General features: G+C 39.9%; 1 protein-coding gene across 15 annotated transcripts in view; it reads left to right on the plus strand.

The window, feature by feature from the left end:
- The window catches only part of LOC101472309 (membrane-associated guanylate kinase, WW and PDZ domain-containing protein 1), a 98,221-nt gene that overhangs the window by 35,641 nt on the left and 42,021 nt on the right, over positions 1-20,559 (plus strand). Inside the window, exon 1 of one of the 15 annotated variants that reach the window (XM_076877921.1) lies at positions 4,849-5,250. The exons of 13 other annotated variants lie outside the window; for them this stretch is intronic. The gene's annotated coding sequence lies outside the window, so the exon portion shown is untranslated. Of the gene's footprint in view, positions 1-4,848; positions 5,251-9,356; positions 9,642-20,559 lie in introns of those variants that run through there. One more of the 15 variants, XM_076877922.1, reaches the window with a different exon arrangement.

The raw sequence follows: 20,559 nt of genomic DNA on the forward strand, positions 1-20,559 counted from the left end.
CATTTTTTTAAAAATCATTTTTAATTAAATGAAAAATTGTAACACTGTCCACAAAATCCCAAATGGTGTAAAGACATCCAAAAACTCAAAATAAATTCAACAAAAGAAAACCCAAGCTGAGATTAGGTTTATATATCTAACTTCACCTAACAATTCAGGCACACGGATTTAATGTAGACACAGGTTAGACAGAAAAGGGTGGGGCACTTAGCCAAACAATAACAACGAACAAACTTAGAAAACTTTAAAATAACATCAGTCAACTAATATTTCTTACAAATCAAGATTAACTTATATCAGATATAATCATATTTCTAATATATATCTATATAGATTTTTTCAAGTCTCCCTCCCAATTTCATATCCCCTGTTTTCAGTCCACTGTTGGACTCTTCCATTTCCTGCTCATATTGTATAAAAATCTCTCTAACCCAGCTGGTCAGTTTTTTGGAGCATGGTGGAAACACTTAGGGTAAATGTTACTAGCAAATAAATAAAAAAAGCCTAAGACAGAACTGGTCACTATGTACTCAGATTAGAAAACAAATGCTTTGAATAAAGGTATTATCAAAGCAAGATTATGTTCCAATTTTTTTATTTAATTATGTTTGTGTGAAAGATAAATAAAAAAAAATGAACACTGAAGGGTGCCTGGTGGAGCCACTACAGCCAGTAACATGTTCACATTGGTAATGCTGATATGTAGCTGGTGTAATCTACCAGATTTGCAACAATAATTTAGCATGTGATTAGCACTAAACACTAGGGGTGGGGAAAAAAATCGATACTGTGTAGTATCGTGATATTTTGTTTGCTAATAATGTATCGATACAGGGACAGCAGAAATCGATATTTTGTTACAAAAAAAGTTTTTGTGGAATGGAACATGCTCTGACTTCAGAGCATGTTGTTCAGCTCCTTTTTCTGAGCAAGAATCCTGACATTCCTTCACTGTCCAAATGTGTTTAACTCTTTTTTTGGCAGCAATAAACATGACAGTTTACTTATTTTAATTTAAGACATGTTTTATTTTAATTAAGTTTAAAACTTTTTTATTTAATGTAAAATTATATTTTGTTTTAATTTACTTTCAAATTCTTCAGTTGCTGAAGGGGCTGCATAGTTTTCATAAATTGCATAGTTCACAATAGCTATAATTGTACCAGATGGTTGCATTCAGTTAAGTTGGACTAGACTGTAATACAAACCGTTCAAGTTTGTCAACAATAAAACTGACTGAAATGAGAGAAAGACTGAGTGTGAAACTTTGATATTAGATAAAATGAATATTGATAAAGTTTACCTTTATGTACAGAATCTGAATATTGCAAAATATTTTTAAAAATTGCAATAATATCGTATCGTGCGTTAAGTATTGTGATAATATCGTATCGTGGGATGTATGGTGATTCCCACCTCTACTAAACACACAGACTGATCAACCAAGCTATTGGTTTTGCTGGTTTGGCGTCAAGGTTGTTGAAACGACCGATAAAAATATGAGAAACGGTCATAATAGCAGTCGAATATAATATATACTGACATGGCACTTTGCTGAATATAATGTAATCGGCCAATTACATGGCAGCAAGCTAATGCATTTTGACGTGGTCAAGATGACCTGTTGTAGTTCAAAGCAAAGATCTGAATGAGGAAGAAAGGTGATTTTAAGTTCTGAAAGATTGTTGGTGCCAGATGGGCTTGACTGAATATTTCGCTCCACTGGAATTTTCCCACAGGACCATCCATAGAGCTTGCAGAGAAACACTGGAAAAACATAAAAATATCCAGAAGGCGACAGTATTTTGTATTGTCCTCAGAAGAGAATGGCCAGACTGCTTTAAGCTGATGGAAAACAAACAGTAGCACAATCACTTGTTGCACTTTCTGTATGCAGAAGAAAATGTAAAATTGGAAAATGTTGCTTGGTATGAGTCTACTTCTACTTCTGCATCTAGCTGGTAGGATCAGAATTTAACCATGAAAGTATGGATCCAACCTGCCTTGTATTAAAAATTCAGGCTGATGATAGTGGTGTAATGGTTTTGGGATATTTTCTTGGCACATTTTGGGCCCCATAGTACCAGCTGAGCATTGTTTAAACACCACATCCTGGATGACGATTGTCACTGACCCCGTCCAACCCTTTATGGCCACAGTGTGCCAATTTTCTAATGGTTGCTTCCAGCAGAAAATGTCACAAAGCTCAAGACAGATCAAACTGGTTTCTTCAACATGAAAATGATTTCACTGTACTCAAATGACCTCCACTGTCACCAGATATCTTGCACAGGAAATTTGCATCATGGGTGAGCAGCCAACATGTTTGCAGCAACTACTTGATGCTGTCATGTCAATATGGACTAAAATCTCTAAGGAATGTTTCTAGCAAATTGTTGAATATACATATATTCAACAAGTTATATACCACAAAGAAGGCACTTTGGAAAGCAAAGGGGGTTAAACCCAGAACTGGTAAGGTATATCTCATGAATTGTCTGGGTACGTTGTTGAGGGGACATAAACATCTGTCATTTATCTGAATTTTTTGAGTATTACAGAGTATGTTACAGACTAATTTTTGACACATGACGTCAATATCTTCACACATTTACTATAGATTAAAATCCCCTACTGCTCGTTCACTGGGCATATCATTAATTTGTCATTTTAAAACAATACTATAATGTGACACTTACACTCAAAAATATTTTCCACTACTAATCAGTCGCTGCTTATATTGGATGTTCTTTCAATTCCTTTATTTGGTTTGAAGAAAATATTGAAACGGTGTCCAGACCTGTTAGCCTTTGGCTGGTAGTTTTTGGCTGGTATCCTTAGATATGTATATAGTTTTGTATATATTATCCATCCAGGACCTTTTTCTTGTGACGTCTGCTCCCTTGTTAACCAGCTATTTTTTTTTTTTATTTCCAACCACCTTCTCCACAGATGGGGATGGTGGCTTTCTCTACATGCATTGATTTTATACCCCAGTGTTTGTAGGACTACTGTGATAGTACTGTGTATGAGCTCATTGGTTTCAGTGATTCTGATAGTAGGGCTGGAGGTGGTTTCACATCTGAACGCATTCTTGTCTGTTGGGACTTTGTCAGTGAGCTCAGGGAGTCTTGTCCTTGGTTTTGTGGCTACCTTTGTCACGGTCTGAGGAGGCAGACCATGCGGTGGACCCAGGTGCGAACACACGAGAGTAGACTGGAGTAAACTTAACTGAAAGCGAGCCTTTATTGTGACTGGTGACAAGGAGTGCAGACAAGGCAGAAATGCAGTGACAAACTAAACTATGACTAAACTGGGAAAGTAAAACTAGGAAAAAACTATGAAGACACAGGAAACCATAACTATGAATACAACATTGAATACAGACTTTCAAAGTAAAACAGGAAACATGGAGATTAGACATGACATGAACTAAACATAACCACGCAGACATGACGCATGAACCAGGGAGACTTAGTACAGGGGGAGATTACATAAACAACTAAGGAACAAGACTAAACAGCAATCTAGAAATTAACTAGGTGAACTAAGCTAAGGCACAAATAAATACAAAAGATACATAAAACTCAAACACTGGGTCGCTCGACCCAGGACCATGACAACCTTGGCCACATCGTTCATTCTCAGCTCAGCAGATGCTACTGCTACAGCAGTTAGGTGGGCATTACGTAGCTCAACTAGACTACTCCAGTCTATCAGGGTCAGCTCATTATGTCCACACTGCTCACTACTGTTCATATTGTTCTGTACTTTGGATCTTCAGCTTCAATAGTAGCTTTCTTACACTGACGTTATAGCATTGAGCTACCAGGTCAATGTGGATGTTTGCCTTCCACTTATCCATAGTACATGCATTGTAACATGATATGGCTTAGCTCGACTTGGATAGTAGCATTCCATTAACTCCTTGTCCGTGACTTGTTCCACTAGCCCACCTCTCATCAGTATTTGATGGTTCTCCAATACCTTGCTAAGCTGGGTAACAACTGAACCAGTATAACTTTAGTTGCATCTCTTGATCATCTTCCAAGGTAGGGTTGGGGTTCTAGCCTCGAGCTCCTTACTGGATGCATGGTTTGACCAGGATTCGAACCCCAACCTATTGTTCCAAAGACTATCCCGCTGCTATATAGTAAGCAGCTGGAAAGACACACAAAGACACACAGACATATTGTCTTGTGGCCCTTTTTGGGGCACAACACTGTGTGTGTGTGTGTGTGTGTGTGTGTGTGTGTGTGTGTGTGTGTGTGTGTGTGTGTGTGTGTGTGTGTGTGTATAACATTGAAACGTTTATATTGTTTACCCCCTTTCTCCCTTTTCCTGTTCCGTCTGCTCACTCTTTAGTGACTTACTATCCCTGCCACCTCCTTTATAGTGTCTCTACCACAAACAGAGGCACACATGCAAATATAGTCTTAGCATGACAAGGCAGAATAACAAAAGCAGTCAAATAAAGGACACACTTCTCAGCCCTGTGCTTCCTTTGTCTGTGTCTCTCGTGTCTCCTCCCCCTTTCCTGGGTACATGTGTTGCTCCCACTCCACTTGGTTGACTCGAACAGGTGCCTTTAGCGCTGACACTATCTGAGGTATTTCTTTTTGCTTTTGGGCTTGTGTGTGTGTGTTTGTGTGTTTATAGTAAGAGCACCTCTGCCTCAACCCACCCTCTTCTCCCGCATATCCCCGCTGATACAGATGGCCATTGTTATCATGTGCAGCAAATGTCACAATTGATAGACAAGTTGCTCTCTCGTGTGATTCATTTCTCTCTCACATCTACAGCTGCTGCTTGCGGATGAGGGTTATCTCAGCGTTTTGAGCAACAGAGTGAACCAATCTTCCCTCCCCCACCTGATCTCTCCCTCCCTCCGTTGCTCTCTCTCTCTGCTCCCTCACTCTGTCGTTCTCCTCTCTTCACATCAAATCCTCCTGTGAGTGTCAGCGTTCCTGTGGCTCGGCGGTGGCTGCTGCCTTCCTCAGTCTCTCTCTGTCACACTCTAGCTGCTCCCACCGTGTCCCTGCCTCTACTGCTCTCACCCACCATCTCCTGCTCTCTCTCTCTCTTTCTCCCTCCCCTCCTTGCTATCTTTCACTCCCTCGCTTCCTTGTTTTCCACTCCACTGCCGATCTTGGGGAAGTCATTGTGGGAGACAAATTTCTCTGTTTGCCGTTCACACAAAGAAAGGGATTACGGGTTGATTTGTTGGCTCCGGGCTCTCTCTGCATCCAGGCAAGTGGCAGCTCCTTATTCTATCCTTATTCGCTCCTTCTTTTTTTTCGCTCTCACCATCATCCACAATCCAAAGCCTGTGATGTATGCATGGTAGTGTGTGTGTGGTTGATGCTGTGTATATAGGCTAAGGGAATCAGGGAAGGTGGGGGTAGGGGTGGGAATTATGTGAGGGAAAGAGGGGGGGCAGGCACACTTGGAGCAGGCACGTCCAACCCAGAGGGACAGATGGCCAGTAGCCCTGGTGCTTTTTCCTCTTTGGTTTTCTAATTCACCCTGCAGGCTTTGTATAAGGCCCACTAATACACAGACCTTCTCTTCAAGAAGCAAGAGATGGCTGCTCTCTTTAGCTAGAAGAAGGAGGGGGGGCATCTGTATGTGATGAACGGACAAGGTATACGAGAGGAAGGAGGAGGGGGCTGCTCTAGAGGCAGAGCAGGTTTTTAAGAAGGGGTTACTACAGGAGAGAAGAGAAGATATGAGGAGCTGAGAGGGAATGGAGAGGGGGGTCATCAGCCTTGAATACATGGAGGTCAGGTCCAGATGCTGCTCAAACAAAAGGGCTTCTCTGGGGGAACGGCAGGGGGAAGCGTGGCACTCGCCATTGTGTGTGTCGCTGCATTGCAGGGTGCTGCTGGGGAGCCTCATGCTAATGATGGCCATTCATTCTTGTAACGGATGAGTGGGCCCCAGCTTCTGTTTGCCTTCTTTTCACATACACACGGTTCATATTTCTTTCGTGACCAAATATCAGCTGCGTTAACACACAATTCTCTCTAGAAAAGGCAGAGGAAGGAAAAATGATGGCTTCTAAGCTCACTGAGGAAGCTGGGCAAATATGTGTTTTTGCATAGTAATGATGCATGAGGACAGGTGCAGCCTCTGTGTTCAAGGACTTTGTGAGGTTTATGTTTAATGCATGTGGTGTTTGTTTTTAGTACATTTTGCAGATACAGTCACAAAAGACTATCATTTCCTACTATTAGAGTAAATAACAGAACCAATTTTCAAATCTACAAAAGAACTGCAGATCTTCTTCCTTGTTTGTCACTGTGATTGGCAAGTGGGTGAAAGTCAGCCCTGGAGGCTATGGTCCTATGTTGTTTTGTTACTGACAATTTCCTTCAGGCCCTTTTCTTATGGCACACTATTCAGAATTACCATTGTCAAAGCACAACCTCTGTTTCTCTTTTTATTTCTGCACTTGGAGGTAAGAACAAACTGTACTCTGAGCCTGGTCTTACATCAACTTAATCAATACTGCTGAAGAACCACTGTGATCATGAATATAAAGTGAGGCTCACAGTAATGTTATTGTTATTTAAAATCCTCATTCTGCTTTCCTCATCAAGCTCATCCATGTAAGACGGCCATGCTTTGATCGTGTGAATACTCAAGTAAGGATGTGAAAACCGTTGAGAGGCTAGTCTCAGTCACTCGGGTCAAGTTAAGGTGATCAGGCCCTGATTATTGAACCACTAGCTTGTTCTTTAACTGTAGAAGTATTCATGTACTGTAGTTCTCTCAGTTTAGCTCGGGGTGATTGCACTCCCTGCATGCTCAGACTAGACTCGTACTTCAGCAAAAGTAGAGCCCTTTGCCTCACATGAAGGAAAAAAAAGCTTGTGTGTTTAGAGAATATTTTTGACTAGCTGGCAGTCAAGCTAGCTGGTTAGCTGTTAGTGTTGTGTGTGACAATGACACCTCTTTTGAACTTTTTGAGTTCAATGAACTAAATTGTGTAAATAAACTGGCTGAACAAGGATTCTTTGTTGTGATCATGAAGACTAGTCTGTGTCTGTCTGTCTGTCTGTCTGCCTCGTGATGATTTGGATCTGCTGTGGTGGCCAGCTAGTCTACATTCTAGCTAGCCAGTTCCTGCAAGCAGTGACCATGACTGTGGCTCAAAATCTCTACAATCAGATAAAATCAATCTTCAGATTACGGTATCAGAGTTTGGATCAACACTCCCTTACTCATGATAAAGCCATAGTTGTTGTCAAATTGCACCCAGATTATTGCCCGACTGGTGCATTAACTACATGACATATTAAAAATGGACCAAACCTCATAATGTCCTTGAGGGCTTTTCTTTTTTATATCGTAACTGGTTAATTGAGTAGTGCATTTGTCCATTTTGTCCATCATGTAAGTGATGAGCACAGTTTTATATGGCAAATTGGTTGTGTTTTTAGAACTATTTTTAGAAACATTACATTTAAAGGTTGGCTTGAAATCCTTTAAATCATTGATTTTTGTACACAATAAACAAGTTATTTATATTATTTATGTGATTATATTCATCATATATATATATATATATATATATATATATATATATATATATATATATATATATATATATATATAAAACACCCAGCACGCCCCTGCGGGCGGTTTATCCTTCAAGCTCGGGTCCTCTACCAGAGGCCTGGGAGCTTGAGGGTCCTGCGCAGTATCTTAGCTGTTCCCAGGACTGCGCTCTTCTGGACAGAGATCTCCGATGTTGTTCCCGGGATCTGCTGGAGCCACTCGCCTAGCTTGGGAGTCACCGCACCTAGTGCTCCGATTACCACGGGGACCACCGTTACATTCACCCTCCACATCCTCTCGAGCTCTTCTCTGAGCCCTTGGTATTTCTCCAGCTTCTCGTGTTCCTTCTTCCTGATATTGCTGTCATTCGGAACCGCTACATCGATCACTACGGCCGTCTGCTTCTGTTTGTCTACCACCACTATGTCCGGTTGGTTAGCCACCACCATTTTGTCCGTCTGTATCTGGAAGTCCCACAGGATCTTAGCTCGGTCATTCTCCACCACCCTTGGGGGCATCTCCCATTTTGACCTCGGGACTTCCAGGTTATACTCGGCACAGATGTTCCTGTACACTATGCCGGCCACTTGGTTATGGCGTTCCATGTATGAATAGGATGAGGGACCTATGGATATATATATATCCATCCATCCATCCATTCGCTTCCGCTTATCCTTTTCAGGGTCGCGGGGGGCGCTGGAGCCTATCCCAGCTGTCATAGGACGAAAGGCGGGGTACACCCTGGACAGGTCGCCAGTCTGTCGCAGGGCTAACACATAGGGACAGACAACCATTCACACTCACATTCTCTCGCACATTCACACCTAGTGACAATTTGGATTAATCAATTAACCTATCCCCACAAGCCTGTGATGTATGCATATATATATATATATATATATATATATATATATATATATATATATATATATATATATATATATATTATTTATTTATTTATTTATTTATTTATTATTCTGAGTATATGGTACTGTTAGACATAATCTCTGTTTAGAATGAGCCTTCCTGCTCCTAGTCATTAAGCTAAACTAGGCTAATCTGCTTGCTATAGTTTCATTTCAGTGTGCATATATCAGAGTGCTTTTGATCTTCTCTAACTCTCACTAATTTTTCACTGCAGCAGTGCTATTATAAGTTACTTTTTTACTTCTAGTTGTGGTACAATGAGGGCTTATGTTGAAGTTGGACCAAGTGAATCCGAACAAAAAGCTGCAGTCCTCTTCCCTCAGGGATGCTCCGGGGTTTTGTGATCAGGATGCCTGGGCAGCAGTCCATGTCTGCACAGGTACAGACCTGTGCTTACAAAGGTTTCCTTTGGTCAGCCATTAGGAGCTTAATCCCTGAAAGTTACTAATTAAGTCAAGCCTCTCCGGACTAGTCTGGTCAAAGGATAGTAAACGGATCCAACCAGCAAACGCCGTACATAAGCATTTAGTAGACTATATGTGGCAATATATGTGGTATTGTTCTTCTACTGTATTCCCCTCTCATCTTTCTGTGCTGTATTCCCTTCTTTAACCCAGTGTTCAACCTTAGGGAGGTTTTCTCAGTCAAGGCACCTGCACAAAGCTGGCTGTATATCACGAGGGACCATGTGTTAGGTAATGCCAAGAGTCTATATTTATGACTAAGATAGCTGGAGAAGGGTAGAACAGAAAGGCAGATGAGAGAGAGAGAGAGAGAGAGAGAGAGAGGCAGGCAGGCAGTGGGCGGGAGTATGCAAGGGGCTGTGGGGCTGCAGCCATTGGCCTCAGACAGGAACTGGAGTGTGAATAGCTCACATTGGCTTAGCCTCTAAGCTGGGCTGGACCTCTAATTTGCTCTGCTTGTGGAGCTTTGAAGAAAAACGGCAGCTTGCCTACTAGCTGCCTGCCTGAATGAGTTTGCAAGCTGGGAGCTAGCACTTGCTCACAGACAGCTGGATGATCCATGGATGGTTTGGATGGAGCAAGAAAAGCAGAATTCATCCTAGTCAAAGTCATCCTGCTTGGATTTATCTTTTTGAATATTTCTGTGGAATAACCAGAGAGAACGGGCACAGAAGCAGCGGCGTAGAGGTAATCTGTGACATTTACTACTTCTCCTGGGAATGATGCCGTGTCTTCCGGGATTACGTTGAAAGAGATGTGGGTGGGGAGAATAGATGGATACACAGAGGCAGAAATGCAGGCAGGTGGATTTTTAACAGACTGTGGGAACCGGTGCTTATGCAGATTTGTGGTGTGATATTGATAAGCTGTGATGTGTTGTGCTGTGCGTCTTTGATGACGGCGGCTCTCTTAATCGCACACACATGCATTATTGTCAGTCTGAGCTGATGTTTGATTAGCGGCTCACTTTAAACGCTGATCTGTTGACACACTACCATAGGAGGACATTTTGCCCTGCCCCTGGCTCCTGCAGCTACATCTTTTTCTTTCTGTCATCCACCTTTCCATTTCTCCCCTTCTTTGAGTCACCCTTTCTTGTGCACTAGCTAATCTGTTCTCCTCTCAGCTTTGCCTTTTAAATGAAAGCTCCTTTCTTCCTTTCCAATTTTGGGTTTTATTTCTGCACCGGTTTCTAGTAGAAGGCGAAAAACCCCACAAAAACCCAAACTGAAATCTTAATGTTATTTCATTAGATTTATAGCTAATAACGCTTCAGATTTTATATGCTTGCCCACTGTTCATTTTCAGTCCTTATTCTTCGTCCCCACATTGAAAAGGAGGGAGCTGTGGAAGCAGCAGGAGAGCAGTGGCTGGACTCGGCAGTGAGGACTGTTGTGGCGCGAGCTGAAAGAATGCCCTGTTGTGCTGGGCAGCAGCAGCATTGTGTGTCTGGCCTCCTTCTCTTTAATGGGCAACTCCGTCATTCCTTTATTGAAACAATCACAGCGAGAAACCTTTTCTATGTTTAATAATAATTAAATAAATAGGCTCTTTGATACACAACCTGGCCTCTTCATAAGTAAAGGGCCGGGTATTGTTTGAAAACTTTCTATTGTAGCCCCAATAAAATAAAAGCGCTACACACTGTGCTGGTAAAATACTTTCTTGTGAGAGCATGATTTTTCCATATTTCATGAAAGCAGCATTAAGGTCTTTGACGTCTTAAATGTTCAACCTCATCTAAACATTAATAGTTGTAAGGAAAAACACATCGGTTGTGAAGTTGGTTTCATATTTTATTTAAAATGTTACCATCTGATCAAAAATCAAATAAGCAAAGGTATAAATCGGAAACTGTTCAGGTTGAATAGCAGGGCTATCCAAGTTATTTTCCTAATACCATTTTCATAATAAATATTAGCTTATAAAATATTAAAAACTAGAGATGACAAATGTCATTTCCAAGTCCTCCAGGCCCTGTAGTAAGCATTCTGTCTGACAAACAGTCCAGAACACAAACATATTTAGTTGTGTAAAACAGAGAAGAGTGAAATATTCAGATTTGAGAAGCTGAGACTGAAGAATCTTTTGCATTATTACTGAGGGCGTTTTGGTTTTTTTGGCATTTCATAGACCCATTAGCTGACAGCCATCCATACACTCACACAGTTTTACTACAAAAATAGTACTGACATACATGGTGACACAGATACTCTACGCATTTGTTTTTGATAGTTTTTCAAATTTGCCTTTTTTGCCTCTATTTTCTTGTGTAAGACAGGAGGAGGCATTGCAGCACCTTGCTGAACCATCCCCAGCACACTGGTAGTTAACCGAACCTGCTACAGCATGGCATGCTCCCAGCAGCTGATAGGATCTGGAGTGGGATTGCTATTTGCTTAATCATTAATCTGAGGGCCTCCACTACATTGATTCTCTCCCTGTTCCCCTTCATCAATCATTATGGGCCAGCATTTCCTTTAATGGGGGATAGAAGTGCTGATTGAACGCAGCCATGGTACTGGGGACATAAAAATCATCTTGGTCCTGATCAGGGCTACAAAAAACAGGTCCAGAACCTGTCCAACTCAGCAACAGCAGCAGACTTCTAGCCTTCAAGCATCAGAATGAGGCTGGATCCTTTAATTAATTTTATGTTCAAATTATGTTCCTAAAACGTAAAATAGAAAAATATCTTATAATATGATGTATTTGTCCTATTATCTTTGCTAAAGACTTGTCCAGCTCACACCATAATGGATGCAAATGGCCACCTAACCATAGTTTGCGGTTGAGAAGCTTCCATCATCTGACCAGTGTATTAAGGGACTACTTGTGTGGATGAGGCCTTAAAGTGCTCCCTCAATCAATGCAGCTCCAGTAATTGGCTTAGAGGCCCAAGACAGTTCCATGCTAACTCCCTGCGCGACTGTTTGCTTTCTCTGCCCCGCCTCTGCTCGGTCTGCTCTGAGATGTTCATGTAATTTCTTCTAACGTCACCTCTCAGCCTCTGTTTTCATAACACACACCTTGCCCATCAACACAAAGATGTGTGTTTATTCTGGAAACAATGCCCCAAAATATGCTCTCGCTGTGGTTTAGATGCTGTACACAGGACTGTTACGAGCACGTATGATAAGATTGGGTTTCTTAAGAATATAAAGTTTGTTCTTTTATTTTATTATGACTCTAATTAAATAAATAATCCAGCTGCTGTTTTCATTACTGAAACACTCAGAGCATGGTCTGACATTAATTTGCTAAAATCCAGCCATCAGGTTAATCTCGCTCTCGTTCTCCCTCCTGCTATGCTCACGCTCACAACCAGCAGGGGTTAAAAACAGCAGATGTTTGGCTGAAACGGTGTGCGTGTGTCCCCGTGTGTGTCTACAAGTTTGCCTATGTCTGCTAGACAATGAGTGGAAGCTCCTCAGACCATCAACAGCAGGAAGGCGATTGAGGGTATCAGATGTCACCAAAGTGCCGTTGGCCTATTGTTAATACTCAGGACGGTTTTCACCTGGATTTGTGTGTTTGTGTGCGTTCGGATGCGATTGTTGTTGTGGTGGCAGTGGCGTGCGCACACAAGGAATGTTTTTTTTTTTTTTTTTTTTTGCGTCATTTTACAAACTCATTAAGATTTCGCTGTCACTGGCCATTTGTCTTTGATATCTGATATATACATTTTATATATGGGAGAAAAGATCTCAGCAAGTCAACAGAGTTTGAGGTCATGTAATTGCAGTCAGAGAGGTCATCTTGGCCCCAGGTAACTGAACCATACTGACCCAAAGGTCAGAAGAGGACAACGTCAGCACGGGACGTAGTCGGCTTCTCGCACTTTGCTTGACATCCTGCATTTCACCTTCCAATGTAAATAACAACATCAAAAGAGGAACGATTTTGCAGTGAGAAGCAGAATCTTATCAGATGGCTTCACATGAGCAGAAGACAAACTCTTCAAACTGCACTTTTTTGCTTGGCAGCCTCAGCCCATCCTAAACTGTTATAATAATAAACATGTTGTTGTTTTTCGGCTTTTGAAAAATTCTTCAAATGGCCCACAGGAGCCCTTTCAGTAATGTACCACAAACCAAGTCTCAGGTGAAACAGCTAAAATATTCTACAAATTCAGGGTTTGGGTGGGTCTTCTACTGATTGATTACTAGACTTAGTGCAGATTTACAGTAATCTATAAACTGTGCTGGTGTTTTGTTTTGTTTTTCTACGCATTTGTGTTCATATATAAAATACAGGTGAAGTAAACCTCAAATTTTATTTGCTATACCTACAAATTGCTGAAGCAACTAGATTATTCTCTTTATTGGGAACCCACCCATATCTTCACCTGGTATCTTGGGGTAAGCAGGATTTCACCCCTATACCTGACGAGGTTAGCTACGACCATCCAGAACCATCTCGAGCTGATGTTGGCTGCTGTGATTACCTCCCCAGTGGCTTTCTTCAGTTGTTTGTTCGGACTCCAGCTGGGTTGTCTGAAAAAATAGCACAGTGATGATGCGATCCTTCGGCCTCATTAGGCAGATCTTAGTAACTGTCTTTCTTCAGTCCATGAGATGGATAGCCTTTCACAAACTTGCCCCTCCCAAGGCATATATATTCACCATAAGCAAGAGTTCATGCAAGTGGTTGTTTCTGTTTTTTGAGTAAAATGCTAATGTGAAAGCAAGATCGTGTTTACAGTGTTCATCATCAAGTCGTTTTCGTCACCTCTGAAAAAAAGATTTTTGTCCTAGGTTTAAATCCAATGGTTAGCATGGTTAGCATGTTCTCCCTGTGAGCACATGGATACTCTTGATTCCTTCCTTAGTCCAAAGACATGCTTGCTAGGTTAACTACTGATTTAAAACACTAGCCTTCCATGCTAATATTTGCTAATTAGTGAGTTGCCATAGAAATCCATTCAACAATTACTGAGGTGAGTTAATTGAAAACCTGAACATACTTTATTTCTTTATGCAGTAGATGGTGATGCTAATGGAAAAATCGCAGATCATCATTTTGGAGTTTTTATCGTCAGAAATCCAATATTTGTAATATTTCAGGTTGGACAAAGGAAGATGATCAGGTCACAAGAACCTTACCATGCTGCTGACATAGTCTACCCATAAAACACTATAATTATAATATGTAATTTAAATCAAATATTTGAAAAATGTCCATTTCAGATATTCTCTACTTCCTTTCCCCCTTATTTTTAGCTTGTAAGTGCAACATTAGAACCAGATCTCCCCTTTATTCCTTTTACTCATGTATAGTGCATTATGTTAAATGTGGATATCCCTGGTAGGCCTGAACCACTTTTATACAATACAAACATTCACTCAGCTACATGAATGAAATATTTAGTCAGCCTCCACAGACAACAGCTTCTCCCGCAGCACAAACTCTCATAGCTTTCATCAGGCCAGCAGAAAAGGCTGCTGTGCAACTTAATTGCATGCAAAAAAAATGTTTCTTCTTCTTTTTTTTTCTCTTTTTTTTTAACAGTGTAATGTAAAAAGACTGTTTACACTGGTCAAACCTTTTTTATGTTTATCTGTGACCTTTGTGCAAACACTCACTGGTTTGGTGGTAGCTCAGTATTTGTGTTGATGATGTAGAGCGATATAAGATGAAAAATATGGATTTTTCACTGCCAAAACGGTGAAAGTTAAGCCTTGTGCATTGTAAAAGATTCAGAGGCCAGATGGCCTTAGAATCTGCTTTTCTCTGAAGCTAGATAAAATGGCCTCTAAATGTTTTGCCGCTCATCACTCGGGTGGGAGCTCATTTACAGCGTGCAGAAGTGTTCAAATAAATCTGGAGACTGTAAACTCTGAATTATATCCAAGTCAAACTTAAGATAAATGGAAGTGGAAGTTGATGTGAAATGTAGAAATAAAGTTCTCTAAAGCAATTCTCTGTATGACTTCATGAGAAAGCTTAAATATAATAATCTTGGCCAATGTAATCCTTGAAGTCATGGAATATAAATAAATCAGTCATCATATTTGTGGCCAAGACATGTCAAGGAAGAGGCCTGGAGATGCTAAGACCAGCACAGTCACTCCAATAGTTGCTGATAATACGATTTCCTTCTATTTGTGGCACCTAGCTGAGAGAAGAGGTTTCTCTTTTGAACAATTTTGAGTCTTTCTGAGCTGTGAGCCTTCATCGCATACATCCTCTTAACCACCATACGCTCCGAGACAAAGACAGTTGCTATACGTGTGAATGAATCACCACGAGGATGTCCATTTAACATAACTATTCCAGTACTCAGAGCATCTACTCTAAGGTGAGGACATTCCTCTAAGGTGTGCAACTTCAAGGTCTGTAATTAATTTCATAGCACAGCTCAGATGCTCCTGCAGTTTATGGTGCATGTTCAGTAGCAGTGAGTGAGTGGCCCAGTATTAGGAGTGAGGATGTGGGTCAGAGCATGCACTCAAACAGGCCACTTCAGGGACACATGTCCCTTGCTCCAGAGCTTTTTATGAACTGCCAGTGAGGACAGAAGCTGGCTTTGCTAGCTTGATATTTATAGTCCATATTCTGAATACACTATATATATATATATGTATTTACATGCTACTTCTGCCCTCTATCTTTGTCTTATGTAGCTGAAAAAGGTTGGGACACTGGCCACATACAGCTCACAGCTGCTCATAGCAAGTGATAACTTGTTCAGCCAGGTTGTCACTACTGGATTCAGCATGCAGAAAATGGGCACCGGATGACAACTCTAGCTGTTAATACATTGGAGTATTACCTGCTTTATTCTCACATCAGCACAGATCAGCACACTCAGACTTCACAGAGACTTTGTAGTAGGGAGCTAAAGACTGTTTAATGTCCTTACTGATTGCATTTCATACTGATTTGAGTTCTCCCAAGCTCCCCTCTTGGGTAATGTCAAGAAAAGTTCATAGCTGCAGCGCATGTGTGAGAACAGCTTCTTCTGTGCATATGTCAGTGTGGGTGCTCAAAACTGCATGTGCGTTCTTGTTGTTAATTTGGTGTCCTATACAGATCGGAGCTAAATTTAGATCAAAGTGCAGCAGTGATAAACGTAGGCAGACACGCAACACTCTTATGGTTGTACTTCACTTCCTATTTAGGAAGGTCATTAAAACACAAACGCATAACAATACCATCCAGTCTATTGCACAATAATTTAATCACTCTGCAAACTGGAAAAATCTGCTTTACAAATCCAGCATTACTGCATTAGATTGCTTCGAGTTAAGTGAGCAGTGGGTCTCTTTCCTAAATGCTCAAGTGCTGCAACTGACCACTTTTGTGTTACTGAACAATTTGTTGTGCTTTATCTACAAAATTTAAAAGAAAAAAAAAAACTGAAGTCTAAGATAATTTATTTAAATTACTTTTAAAATTATTTTTTAATGAAATACAAGAATGTTATTTAATCAAGTGAAAATGTCAAAACAATCTACCGGCTTAAGTCTCTCAAATGTGGGTTTGCAACTTTTCGTTTTGTGTATTTGTAAATTAAATCTATCAGTCGATTTATGAATGTTAATTAATTGTTTGGGATTAAAGAAATCACCTTTGGCTCTGGAAAACTGACAGCTGTGTTAATAAAAATACATCATATAACAGCATATTAAATATTATTTAGCAACATGTAAATAAAGCATTTTTTTCCCTTCAAAAAGGCAGAAACGACTGAGCATTAAGTGATTTTGCTTGTTAAAGGACCTGTAACTGATTATCCGAACTGACCAATTCATTTTTGCCAGTCATCTAATCAGTTCATTGATATTGCACAGAAAGGTGTTGCAGCACTACAGTGGCACAGTCACAGAGATAATGTTAATGATGTGGGAGAGGCGAGGACAGGCTTGCCTGGACTCTTTTATCCTTTTAGCAATGCTCTGCGTGTCACACACTCAAACATGCACACATCCAGCTTCTTAGAGAGTGAGATGCAATTCACTCAACATCACAACACCAAAACAACATGACAGTGGAGATGTGAGGAAAACCAGAGGCGTGGTTGTATGTTTGAGTGAGAAAGTGTGAGTTGTTTGTTCTGCAAGAGATGTCACGTGGCCATTAGGTGATTATTTTTGTTGTGTGTGTGTGTGTGCTGTGTATCTGTGCTGCCTTCATCCTCCTTCACTCTCTCATTCTCTTCTGTGCTGTTCCACCATTTGGCAGATGCTCTCTGTCATAACAGCCTTGTACGTCCTCTCCCTCTGGGAACAGACCGGAGCGGCTGATTGACATTAAGCGAGAGCTAGGTACTGATTGGATGTTATGTGTTTGGTTTGTAAACTCTGCAAAGAGCTAGCAAAGATACACTTTTTGTGGTGGACACCTCAGCTAGAAGTGATTTGCCATTGCCTGCCCACTAAAACCCAGAAACGTTTTCAAAAGTATCAAGGGAAATAGACAAATTAACCTTACGTGAAGTGAAAAACCAAGATAAAAAAAGAGTGGAGGAGTTGATCTTTAGGCACAGACCATTCACAGCAACAAAAAACGTTTAACAAATAAGGAATTAGGAAAATGTGTGAGATACTAAGATTCTTAAAAACAGTTCCAAACTGAGAGTGACATTTACAATTATTCATTTCAAACTAATGTAAAGTGCACTGAAGTGGATAGGTGAGTGACATGGGTACAAATTTTTCTTGATTCTATTCCATATCACTAATGGATATGATGTAAAAAAAGATGTAAAAAGATCCAAACCTCACTTTAAACAGTACAGAAACCTAATGCTTTAAATGTTCTGCTCTATACCTTATTTCAGTGTATACTAAAGTAAAATAACTAACACTGACTAACGGTGGAAAATAACAGATAGAAAAGTTCACAGTATCCTCAACAAGCCTCAGTATCACTATCATCAGACAGAAATTACCTTTACTGACTCATCCGCTTATATTAGAATTTTTTCAAAGTTTTACAGCCTCCTCCAGAGTAAATACATCAGGTAAATAGCAGACTGACAGCCTACAGTTGCTGCAGATGAATAGCGGCCACTTGCTTGTTCTACAGTGGCCACCATAGCTAAGATTATGCACTTGAACTGGGAGGGATGGCGAAGCAGACTTCAGTTGACTGCAATCTGTAATCCACCCACATCTAGTGGTGGATTTTTTTACTTTTATTTTTTATTTTTTTTAAAGGTTTTGTTCTAGCAAGTCAAACAGTGATTTGTTAACCACAACACATTGCATCACATGACTCTTGGTGAACTGGCTGATCTTTTGTATTTTGTGCAGAATCTTCTTTAGAAAGCAGCAGTCAGGCCTGCATGGTAGCATAGCACGGTCTACTACTTTGACACCGATATGATAATGAAATGTCTGGTTTTAGTGAAATATTTCAACAACTGTTGCATTAATTTTTATGACAAATACAAGTCTCCATCAGTGTGAACTGGAATCTTGGTAATCTTGTCACTTCTTATCCAGCTTCAGCATCAAATCAAATCTCCAGCTGATTTAGTTGTTTTGGTTTTTGACCAGATAGTGGCAACATTGATTTCTAATTCCCATTGGCTGTCTTTTGTGCTTATCTACTATAATGGTTAACATAAAAACCATTAAAACCATCAGCTGCTTGCTTGGCAGTAGTCTCTTAGTGCTCTGTCCAAAATCACTTCCTACTGAATGTATAGTCTGCTTCATTTAATGTGCACTATTATATTTAGCAGCCTGAATTCTGAATGTGTAAATTTATCCATGAGTGCACAATAGAACCAAAAAAGGGTGCCCACAGCAAGTAAGTACGACTATTTTTGCTAGAGCCCCACAGTGCAATGGTGTTAAAATGACAATGACTCAACCGCAGACAATGATGATGCAAAATTACAATGGTTTGAGTACATTGACAACATTCTCAATTTCCTGCTCACTGCAGAGCAAACATGCCAGCCAAGCAAATACTTATCTGGAAAGCATCCTGGAAGTTTTTTTAAAAATTTTATCCACAATGAATTTCTACTTCTCTGTATCCCGTTCTTGATTTATTTTCAAACACCTCAATATTCTCACATCTACTACCATGCTGAGATTTGCATATTTAAACCCATATATGTGTTGATAGAAAAACTCTCCTCAAAGAAGTCATTAACAGTGGCTAGGAGGCTGCAGAAGTTGTGAACTCAAACGCAGATGAAATTACACAAAGCTGATCAGTGACGGAATACAATTGATGGAGTTCCTGTTTGTTGTACGAGGCATACCCAGCTTATTTGCACAGGATACGCCTCCAATAATTGTTATTTCAGCCCTCACTGTGCAGCTTTAGATAAAGGTTTGTTATTCCCGCTAAAATCTTGGGTTTGTCCCGTGAGCTGAACTGAAACTGAAGTACTTCAGTTCACTATTTTGTACCTTTAGGATATAGCCAAAGACACCTTCAGCTAATATGTGACCAAGGTAGACATTTAAACCTTTTGGGAGGAGGCGGTAAAATTTTGTGAAGTAGTATTCATGATGAATAAAGAATCACAGAATGGTTAAGATTAACGACTGTTGCGTTTCACCCATGTAAAATTCTTTTGTTTTTGAAAATGTCTCTGTTTTTATACATGAATGAATATTAAGTAACCCAGCAATAATTGGGGATAATAGAAAAGACATTTTGATACGTTTTAACCAATTATATCTCATTTATACATATGTGTTGCATATAAGCCCTATGAGGTGTATCATTTACTGTTACAGACACTGCAGCCTGCACCATGCTACTCAACTCGTCCCACGAGCCTGTACTATAATTTAACGTTGTACCTGCAGTAATATCATATGCATGGGATATACAGAAGTTATGAATAATTAAGTATGGTAAAGTAATATTTGTATTTGCTGTTGCATCACTCAAGATATGCGCTGTTACAGACATTACAGTTCTGAAAAAGTCGACAACGCCACACATAATGTTGGAGATTTTCATACATATATGCTCTAAATAACATATCAAAAATATTCTCATTAATTATAAGCTTTTTGTTTTATTTAAAAAAAAAAATCTAACATTGAATTGCTCTTTAAAAAAAAATCAAGGAATTGTGAAAAATTTCAAAGTGGGTAAAAATCCCTTGCTTATCACGCTCCAGCCTGCAAAAGTAGAAATATCAAGGTTTTTTTTTTCTTTGTTAAATGTTGTAATTAAAAACTGACATTAGAGGAAATGCAAATATGTTATATATCATAATTCCAAAGGTATTTACAGTCTCATAACCCATAAAACCCTCAACATTAGCTCAAAATAATATTATATACTGGGAAATAATGTGTGTTCAGCAGAAAACTCCCGTGTCTGTGTGTGTGTGTGTGTCTGACCTGAGCAAGGAAAAAAAAATATTGTTGCATATCCTTACTTTGTTAGTCAGTTAATATTCGCTACTGAATAGCAGCCTGTGTTACACTAAGAGTGAGAACTGATTGATGGAGTTTCTTTCTAATATTGTAAGATCTTTACCTTACAATAGAAACCACCTTGACTTAAATGTTATTGTGAATTGGCTATGTAAAGAAAACTGAATTAACAATGTTAGCAATTTACTAAACCAACCCTATGTCATCATATATATTTTTTAACATTGAGTGGATTTAAGACA

This window comes from Maylandia zebra, linkage group LG20 (genome assembly GCF_041146795.1).
Source record: "Maylandia zebra isolate NMK-2024a linkage group LG20, Mzebra_GT3a, whole genome shotgun sequence".
In the NCBI taxonomy this organism is placed as follows: Eukaryota; Metazoa; Chordata; class Actinopteri; order Cichliformes; family Cichlidae; genus Maylandia; species Maylandia zebra.